Here is a 10,833-nt window from a genome sequence, read left to right on the forward strand (position 1 = left end):
TTTGATTTAGAAGAAAACAAAATTTTGCCAAAAAACTTGGCTTGAACTTAAGACCTCTCACACAAACCAAGAACAAATAACCACTGAAGTAGACACCCAATTGTGTCAAAATTCACAAAAGCCGAAATTAAAAAAATTTGAGGCGTTACAATCGATTCATTGGTCCAACTGGTTAAATTAAATAAATGATTAGAAAATTAATTATTATTGAACTGCGATAAATAAGGGAAAAGAGATATTTCAATTTGTGCAAATGATACAAGTATAGAAGACCATAAATCAACAATTCTAACAGCCCACTGACTTAAATAGTAACTTTTAAATAGTTCAATGATCATTTTGTAATTTTTTAAAGTAGAGTGACCATAATGTAAATTTACTTATAATTTAGTGACATTGAATAATTCACCCATAATAATATCAGTAAAGATTTCCACTAATAATGACTTTACACATGTGAAATTTTTTTAAGGTTATATATTTATTTCTTAATCATATCATTTTCGTAGCTTCTCTGAATAAAAAAATGTTTGCAAATATTTAAGAATAATTATTGCAACCAAATTTATAATTAAACTAAATTTAAATAAAATATATTTATAATAAAATTTAAAGAGAATTTCACAAATTATTCATACAAAATAAAACTCAAGTATAAAATCTAAATCTTCATTACTTCATCCTTGTTATTACGAGTTTGTTAAGATAATATTATAAAAATATATAATTTAAGTATTATTTTAATTTAATAATTAATAATATTATTATTTATATGTTTACTTTATTTATAATATAATTCTTCATATTTACGTTTAATTTTTTATATCTAAAAAATTATGTTATATATAAATTATACCATAGTAATGATTAAGCGTACTTAAAAAATAACGTATATATTTTTTGATGTGATTTAATTGTAAGTCCAAAAGTGATTGGTTGTTCAACTAGGCTTAGGATATGAGTGTCATTGTGAGTTCATAAGTGTCAAGATGAATTTATAAATTTTTTTAGAAAGGTCAAAATTTAATTATAATTTTTTGAGAAGTCAAAACATAATTTTACCATTTATTAAGTTATAATTCTTTTATTTTAGAGGAGACTAAATAAACAATTTTCTATTAGAGGGGAGACTAAAGCCTCTCATTGCCCTTTAAATTCACCATTGATAAGCATTGAAATTATCAAATTGTGTACCCCGAAATGTTCATTTGTTTAAATCAACAAATTGAAGATGGTAAAAATGAAGAGAGTGAAAATACCCAAGGCTAGAACTGTACTTAAATATTTATACTTAACGTTTAAACAAACTAATATGTGATTATTTGTTTTCTGTTTGACAATATCGGTGTGCTAGGACGTTGGTCTATTTAATGGCTCATTTATTGGCCCAACTCAATTGCTCTAGATCCTTCCTGCAAGGTTATCTAGTCTCAACAAATTGCTTGTTGTGTCAAGTGATGCGATTCTCTAATCGACTGTTGATGCCAAATAGATAATATTAAGCATTAATTGATATTTGGAATGACCTTACAAACATAGAAACATAGGTGAGAAGAGAGGCAAACAAATGGAGGGATCTTTTAGTTAAATGATTTAAATTGTACCTTTAACTTTTCGTAAATTTTAATAAATCAATTTAATTTTTTAAGTTCCTTTGTTAAACGAAATTATCATATTTTGACTCATCAGAAATTAATAAATGAATTTAAAATATTCTAAGATATATATTTTTTAATTTTATCTACTCTCCAACAATTTTTTTTTGTTTTACCCTTTCAAATTAGTTTTTCCTTTCAATAGGTGGATATATACAAAAAAAAATCAGAAAAAATAAAAACATTAAGGGAAAGTTTAAGAAGTATTAAAGAGAGCCACATGACAAGCCATCTTTTGTGTTTTTTATTGTAACAAATGCCTCTAATATTAAAACATGACATTCAAATATGGTCACCAAGTGTTTGGTGTTTGTTTCAATTAGTTTTAGATTCCTTGTTGGTTTAGTTCAACAGCGAATGGGGGGGCTCTGCCCTCTCTTTCAAATAGAAAATTGATACTTTAGTTCTCAAATTGTATAAAATTTTAAGTTAATATATGATAAAATTATAGTTTAGCCTTCAAAAAACGTTAGAATTTTGATTCAGTCATTTTGAAAACTATTTGTATATTAGTTAATACAATGGTGAAATTGCATTTTAGCTCTAATAAAATTATATAACTTAATCTAGCCTCCTTAAAATTTTTTTGACTTCGCCTTTAGTTTAGTACAAAAAATATCTTTAAAAAATTGAATCTTAGAGAAAAAAAAAGTTTAATAAGTTAATGAACTTGTATTATATTATATTGATTTTTTTCATTACATTACAATTTAAATTAATATTTTTTCTATTAATATAATAAGTCCAAAACATTTACTATTTTGGCTTCAAAATTAGTATATTTTCATTGTATAATGCTTACTTCTCAAGTCGCATCCCCCTAATATTATGACCTCATTTTGTATTTAAAACAAGTTTTTCAGAATTGAACAAGTGATTGAATCAGTCAGGTCACCAATTCATTGATCTGACTGATTCAAATGGTTCGGTTAAATAAACCTTAAAAATTAATGATCATTGAATTGTGGAAGAGAATATGAAAGGCAGCTTTCGGTTGGTGCAAATGATATGAATATAGAAGACCATACATCAACAATTTTAATAGCCTATTGACTTAAATAGAAAACTTTTAAATAGTTCAATGATCATTTTGTAACTTTTTAAAGTAGAGTGACCACGGTGTAAACTTATTAATAATTTAGTAACATTAAGTGTAATTTACCCATAATAATATCAGTAAAATTTTCCACTAATAACTCGTTTATTCGTTTAGAGCTTTTTAATAAATTGTTTTTATTATTTGATTATTATATAAATTAACAATATTATCTTTTATATGTTTACTTTATTTATAATATAATTATTAATATTAATGTTTAATTATTTTATATTTAAAAATATGTTATGTATAAATTATACTATAGCTATGATTAAGCATACTTCAAAAGTAATATATATATATATTATTTTGCTTAGTTGCAAATTGAGTTTTGAGGTGGTTAATTCTTCAACTAGGCCTAAAATATGTGTCATCGTGAGTTTATAAGCACTAAGGCGAATCTATAAAAAATTTTAGAGGAGGTAGAAATTTATGTATAAAATTTTAAGAGGTTAAAACATAATTTTTTATCATTATTTATGTTATTTTAGAGAGGACTAAACAGACAATTTTTATGGTGAGGGACTTGCCTCCTTAAATGTTAAATTTTGTACTTCAAATACATTTAGGCTATGTTTGGTTGGAGTAAATGGAATAGAGTTATAATAGAATAGAGATTTAATGAAATAGAACTGTAATCAGTATTTCAATTGTTTGGTTCAATGGAATGAAATAGAATTATAATAGTATTATTGTGTTTGGTTGAATAGAATAAATGTTGTAATAGCATAAGGAAAAATGTTTAAATGACCAAATTACCCTTAACAGAATTTTTTATTAGCTAAATGATTATTGTTATTGTCATTAAATTTTAATAAGATTATTATTAAATATAATTTAATAAAAAATAAATAAATAAATAAATTTAGTCTTATTTTAACATAATTATTATTATATAATTTAATAACATTATTAATATAATTATTAATAATATTTAATATAATATTATTATTAAAAATATTTCAATGCCTAATATATTTGCTTCAATCTAGCCTCTCACCGCTTCTCTTACAAACAAATCACAATTATGAATATAAAAATGGGTTTTACATCCTCTAATAACATTTTATTTTAATAGAAGGTAAATTTTTTATATTTTATTTTATCCTTTATAATAGCATGATAATAACAATTAATTATAAAATATAATCTTTAATAAATTAATTATTTATAGCAATGTTTGGTAAGATAAATGCCTTCAAATTTTACATGTAACATTAGTTTTTTTCATATGTTAAATAAATAAAAAAATCAAAACTCACGAAAAAGAATAAATGCTAATGATGCATTTTCTTAGGCTTCCATTCTTTAATGCTTTAGCTAGTTTGAATAAATGCTAAAACCAGAAGGGAAAAAGCAGAATGAAAAAGAAAAAAATAGCTGTCAAATTTTACTTCAATTAATACGACTTAAGACTACAACAATCTTTTTTTTTTTGGGTGAAAAAACAATAATAACTAACTAATTGCAGTCGAATGATCTGAAAAGTTAAAAGAACCCCTAGACTACAACAATCTTTTCTTTTACAGTCAATCATGTTTTTTGGTTTCTTCAATGTAAGAGCAGCATATTCAATATTGGTCTTTAATGCAAAAGCGCAAATCATGTATTATATGAAAACTGCCTCCATTAAGCAGCTGGCAGCTGGCAGCTGGCAGCAGATATCTAAGTAATTCTTCAGTTGCACTAAACAAAGACATAAAGCATTAAGGTTCTTTTACATTTCCCCATGCTCAAGCACGTTGAATACTAGACTACAACAAAAACTAATAAACATGAAATGGCAAGAAGGAAAGTGCATCACCACTGTCAATGGAGATTCCCATTATATTTGTAGTTTCTAAAGGTCACTTTCTCAATACAGGAAAATGCTTAGGACATGTACCATTCTTGTGATTTCATGCCAACCCAGCTCCACCAAATCTCTAAACTTGTATCTACAATAGGTATACTGGAGAAGTACTCACATGCATCTCCGATTATGCACTGATCAGCCATCAAGTTGAATTTTTATCAGTATTGCCTTCTTGCTGTGCATTAGAAGAATATTCCTTTTTCTCCCTGATCTGCTGGATACCTTCTTGATATCCTTCTATGAAACTCTCAAGAGCATCTCTATATGCAGAAGCCCTTGTCATCCCTGAACCTCTGTAAAGCAGGCCTCAAAGTCTCCATCCCTCCTCTTGCAGCAATCGCTATTAAATCATTTCTATAGACAACATCAAAACAAAGTAAAATTCAAGAAGATAAACTATAATACCAGGAAAATAAGAGAGAAAAAAGGGTGAGAGGAGAGCAATTTGGCCTAAAAAATTTTAGTTGAAAAAGAGAAGCTGTACCAACAAGGTAAATGATGACAAAATAAGTAGAAAATTATAATGAGTTAAAAATTTTCTTTCTAAAATCAATTAAAGAAATATATTAAGATGTTCAGAAAATAGAATGTTGGCAGATGGCACATCATGCTATCATTCTTCAGAGTGATATCAAAAAGAAGAAAAAAAGGTACCTAGGTAGCATAACCGTATGATAGTCACAGTAATGGCTCTAGAAAATGAAACCCAGATAATTAAGACTGCTAGGAGATAAACAGTAATTTAATATCTTCCTTAATAACTGAACCTTGGCCTGGTGAAGAAGGGATTCACCAAAAATATGCCAATGGAAGCGAAAAATATAAGACTTGAACACAGGTGCCAACAACATAATAAAACAAAATGCAATCACAGATGACACTGAGCAGCAAGGGGAAAAAGAAATCAAAGAATAAATTCCATGCTACCTCCAGACAAGTTCTACTAAAAAGGGAGATTGAAATGAAAACCTAACTGAACTCAAGCATTACGAGACTTTGTTCCTTGACCTCCATAAGATGTCTCAAGCACGAATCTAACTGTTTATTGCACATATAATATGCCGCATATTTTGCAAGTCATGCTATATACTTCTTGATTCATTACAGACAACTTATACATCAGAACATTTCAAGATAAGAAACCACAAAGTAAAGTTCCTCACCAACATCCTACAGGGTCGAAGGTTCTATCTCTGTACTCCTACTCTTATCTCCATTGGATTTACCTTCAGTACCATCATCCTTCTTATAATCTTTTGGTCTAAGATCAGGACCAATATCCCTTACCCAAGTTGCAGCATAAAGCCTAGAGGCCTCCTTCAAGACCTAATGAAGGATGACAGGGTTTTACTAATTATATACTAAAAGTAAATGCCTCTTGTTCCCTAATGCATGGGCAAATAATAGGCTCTTGAGCATTATTTGACATTCAAGTGGTTAAGTTAACCATCAAGTAAGCAGAACAGTACATAAAAGTCATTTGATCATTTCAATATCCCAATGATCTAATTTCCACCCTGATCACCAGCTAGCATCTGTGAGATTTCAAATTTCCATTATGCTTCTTTAAAATTAATTAAATGGAACAAAAGCAAAAAAATGTATTATAGAAAGGAAGTGGCAAAATCATCATATTTGAGTAGAAATTGCTAATAGTTCAAACGTAAAGTACTTCCAAACATACGTTCCTGATTTAAAGTAAAAAAAACCATGCATTTTTTTCTTCCAAAAAAAGGCTTCAGAATTCTAAAATGTTTTGCTTACAGCAATAGCAACGACGCAAAAAAAAAAAAAAAAAACTAACCAAGCTCACTATAATGTTTTACTATGACGGAGAAATGAAAAAGCCATGCTCTTTAAACTGGAAGTAATATCTAAACTACAATCCAGTACTAATATAGCTTCTCCATCACATAAACCATCCAAAAATATAATTATATAAAGGAAGGGGTGAAACCCAGAATCTAACAGCATTCATCATTAAAGCCCAGAAATCAATAAGCAAAAAAAACTCTTACTGCGGAAGAGAAATTGGAAAAGAGAAGTACCAAGTAGCGCTCGTGCCAAGTCAATTTGCGGCGCTTTTTTATGTGGGGAGGACCAGGCAATGAAGAAAGGAAAACTATTTTTTGAGATCGTATCAGACGTAGTCATACAGCTACCTGCACACAAATTTTACCTTCATTTTAGGTTGACATAAGAAATACCCAATTTGATTAAGCTAATGAATTATCTTTGTTGTTCCACGGTCTAAATATTTAGGGGAAGCAGGCTATTAACAGGTTTCGGCGGTACTGAGGCCAGAGGGCTTTTGATTTATTTGATTTTCTTTTTCTAACCTTTTCAAGGTTTTCAGGCCCTAGCTCGGATTTGGGAATGTAAGCTGTTTGGTCCTGCTTAGATCAAAGATAAAAAACCAAAATTAAAGCATGAAAAATAAACAAAATTCAAACAAAGAAGAAAAAGAGGTAATGCTTTCTTCTTACTAAACTAAACTTTAGGAACGAAGAAAATGAAAAACAAAGTAAAAGAATTGCAGACAGTTGGTGAGGGACAATGGTGGTGTTTAGGGCTTTGTAAATGGAGAGAATAGTGAACATTGAGGCTGTAGTTGAAACTGCAGAAAGGAGATGATGACGAAACAATGAGGGCAAAAATGAAAAAAAATAATCTTTCAGCATTCCTACCGTGCTCTGAATGGCAATTAAGAGGGTGAGGCAAAAAAAGGCTGAATTCAGCCTCTATTCAGTGGTTAGTGAGAATAGAAAACTAAACAGCAACATCGTAATAGACCTTTCATTCAACCAAACAAGATTTATGGTGGGCATATGGAATTGAATTGTAATGGCTATGCTATTATATTAAATCAAACAGGTTGTTAGATGTTTAAATCTAAAAAAAAAACATATTTAAATTTTGAAAGTAAGTTGAAGATGGTAGAAATAAAGAGAGTGAAAAATATCCTCATACTTAGATATTTATACTTAATATTCGTGCTAACTGACATATAATTATTTATTGTCTATTTGACAATGTTAGATCATATTTGGTTTGATATAATAACTATGTGATTACAATTCTACTCAATGGGTCCAATACAAACAGCTATTTAATTGAATGGAATAAGATTCAATAGGTTCAATACAAACAGCTATTTGATTGAGTGGAATAAGGGCTAGTTCTGTATTATTTTTTAAAAGTACTTCGAATTCCAAAATCACTTCTGGAAGAAAAGCTGTGCAGGACAAGTTGTTTTTGGCTGAATTTTTTAACTTTTCAAATCCTGAAAAAAAAAAGCTAAAATTTTTAACTTTTCCTCTTCTAAAAATATTTTTAGTACTTAATTACTTTTTCACCCTCTAATAATATAGTACTTTCTCTTTTTTTTATTAGTACTTAATTATAAATATGTTAAAATTATTAATTAAAAATAAAAAAATATTTTTAAAATATTAATTACAAATATTTAATAGTTATGTTTAAATATGTAAAATATAGTTTATATATTCTAATTAAATTTTATAAATAATTAATATTTATTACTTAAAAATATTTAAAATTTATATGTTATATATCAAAATATTAACAAGAAATTATAATAATTTTTTTATATTTTTACTAAAATATAATAATATTAATTAATTTAAATATTATTTAAATTCATATTTGTTACTTAATAATAACGTAAACATTTTATTTCTCAAAAATTATTTTTGACAATGATGCTAAACACCATAACACTTTTCAAAAGCATTACTAAACTAACCCTAAAAATATTACAATTATAATAAAAAATACTAAATACCATCATACTTTTCAAAAACAATTTTCGAAAATATTACCAAATTAGCCTAATAGTATTACCGTTATATTCCATTACAGCCTAATGCAGGGAATAATGAGCATTTCTATTCCCTCTCCTCTCCGCCGAATGCTCATTCGTTGTCTAAGAAAATCAATTTTACCCCCTCAATTTCTCACCTAAAAAATGCTCAGACTCAGCCTGACCGACAGCCACTCCCTTCCTTCCTTCAACTCCGGTAGAGGGAAAAACAGGCAGGTAGCCAAGCAAGCATATGAATGTTTGAGCGATGTTGCGTCTTCCTTCCCACAATCAACGCTTCCATCTCCTCCTTCGCAATCTCTCCTCTTTTGCCTCCAAAACTACCATTTTCATGACCTCCAAACAATTCCTCCCTTCTCCTCTGCTGCCTCAAACCCTTTCTCCTAAACACTTCTCCAACCCCTCTAAACGCCTCCTTCCCTCTCTTTCTTCCAAACCCATCCCCAAAAACCATTCTTTCTCGCTCAGGACTAATGAGTTTTCTTCTCGTCCTTCTCCCAGTGTTTCTTATTTTCTGCAAATACAGGAAAAAGGTTGTTGCTTGATTGTTTATTCAGTTCTTTTTCTATTTATGCTAATTTTGTTATATAAGCAGTTGTTTCCTATTTTCTGGTATTATCTGATTGACTCTGTCATTGATTTTATTATTTGGTTGGTTGTCTTATTTTATAATGTTTGATTTTGGAATTTTAATCAACTTTCGTATTTGTGATTTCAAATAGTCAAAGGATCCTCCTATTGGCTTCTTTGTCACCACACCAGTTTTTAAGTCCAAGTATCACTATAATTTCCCAATTGTTAGTTCCTAAACCATGGAAGACACACTGGTTATTGTGTTGATGTGGTTCGTCTTATACGATAGCTCGCGATTTGTAACAGAGTTTTACAAGAGGTAGATCCTTACTTTGTCCTTTGATTCCATTTCATTGAAATAATTTTGATTGGATAGACACAAACTTTCTTGTTTAGGACTTGGTTTATCATCATAATATAATTAAATATTGATACTTTTATGCCTTTGGCTGTCACTGAAATGTGGATTTAAGTTCTTTCTAAGTTTGGGAATTTGGTTCTTGTTTGGATTGTCCTGGCAAATATGACTAAATTTCATTTTGTTTTAGTCTTGCTATTCTAGAAATCATTTAATAACAAAAGATGGAAATGGGGGATAAAAAAAGAGTGGTTTTATAAACTTGTTTCATATTGTTGAAGCTGATTGACATGACCTGAAAAATTAGAATTTTAAAAATCAAAATTGTTGATGAATAATGAGATGTCACCAAATTTTCTGTTCTTGACTCCCTCTCTAAAAGATTTCTTATGTTGCATCCTTGCTGATTACCTTAAATAATTGCAAATGATGTTTTGAAACATACTTTAGGTTGCATACTGCATCTTGCAAATTTGATGGTTGCCTTTTTAAGTTAATGATGCTGTGGAAGGTCGGAATTGTGTTTCCAATGTTGTTAATATGGGCTTGCCAAAACTAAACTGTTCTTTTTATTTGGTCCTTGTTGAAAATAAATAAATGGCACTTATGCATTTCCCTGATAGCTAGTGCAGCAGTTAATTTTGATGGTAGTTTGGCTTCAACAACCAATGTTTCTGTTATGATTAAGCTGGTAAAAGACCTGTTAAAACTGTGTATCACAACTCTTGCTATTGTCTTTTTTTCTTTTTTTTTGAAAAACTATGGTTTGGGAAGATGAAGAGAAGAGTTGATATGATGCACCTAAGCCATAAACCCTCTACCCTATATAATCTCAAATAGAATTTGAAGAAGAAATAGGAAACATTGCTTTTGCCCCGTCATCGTTCACTTGCCAAGTGTGATATTTTACAGTACAGCCTAAACGTAAATTTGTGCAAATTGGCCAACTAGTTCTGTGTTTGTTTATGTCAAGCCATCCCTCTATTGGAAGGTAGCGTGCTAGGCCTCTGAATCTTCATTCTATCCATTAATTATCAGAAAAGTTGAATGTTTCTCAACATTGTTTAGATTCATAAATGAAACGGAAAATTTTGATGTGTTGCTTGAATTCAAAATGCTAATGTTCAGTTGCATTGTAAGATAAACTTCCTGGTTTACTTGTCAGCATTCTTTCTTCTGGTTTAAGTTCCAATTTAGCGAATTGTGATTCTTTGACTGGCTTATCCATGTACAATTAATTGCTACAATTCATGGATGCGAATTTGATGTTTTTTTGGATGAGATGGATCTCTCAGCTACACAACTGCAACCATCTAGAAACCAAGATAATTCTACATTTTCAAAGAAGAAAAAAAAAAGATTTTTGATGCAAGTGAACATATTTCTTTTACTTCATTTACTGATGCTGTTACGTTATTGGCAAAAAACATACGGACCGTTGGTTGGTAT

The 10,833-nt window shown here is 29.2% G+C and overlaps 1 long non-coding RNA gene across 2 annotated transcripts; it reads right to left on the reverse strand.

Moving 5' to 3' along the window:
• Window positions 1-4,435: 4,435 nt before the first annotated feature.
• On the reverse strand, window positions 4,436-7,556 carry LOC121210896 (uncharacterized). 2 transcript variants are annotated; one of them, XR_005906175.1, is made up of 4 exons: window positions 7,297-7,556; window positions 6,949-7,002; window positions 6,658-6,771; window positions 4,436-4,963 (listed from the first exon to the last, which is right to left on the reverse strand). It is a non-coding gene; the product is annotated as an uncharacterized lncRNA (long non-coding RNA). The 2 variants fall into 2 exon arrangements; XR_005906174.1 differs by having other exon boundaries at window positions 7,096-7,521.
• Window positions 7,557-10,833: the final 3,277 nt, after the last annotated feature.

The sequence above is a fragment of the Gossypium hirsutum genome, chromosome A12 (assembly GCF_007990345.1).
Source record: "Gossypium hirsutum isolate 1008001.06 chromosome A12, Gossypium_hirsutum_v2.1, whole genome shotgun sequence".
NCBI classification, from domain to species: domain Eukaryota; kingdom Viridiplantae; phylum Streptophyta; class Magnoliopsida; order Malvales; family Malvaceae; genus Gossypium; species Gossypium hirsutum.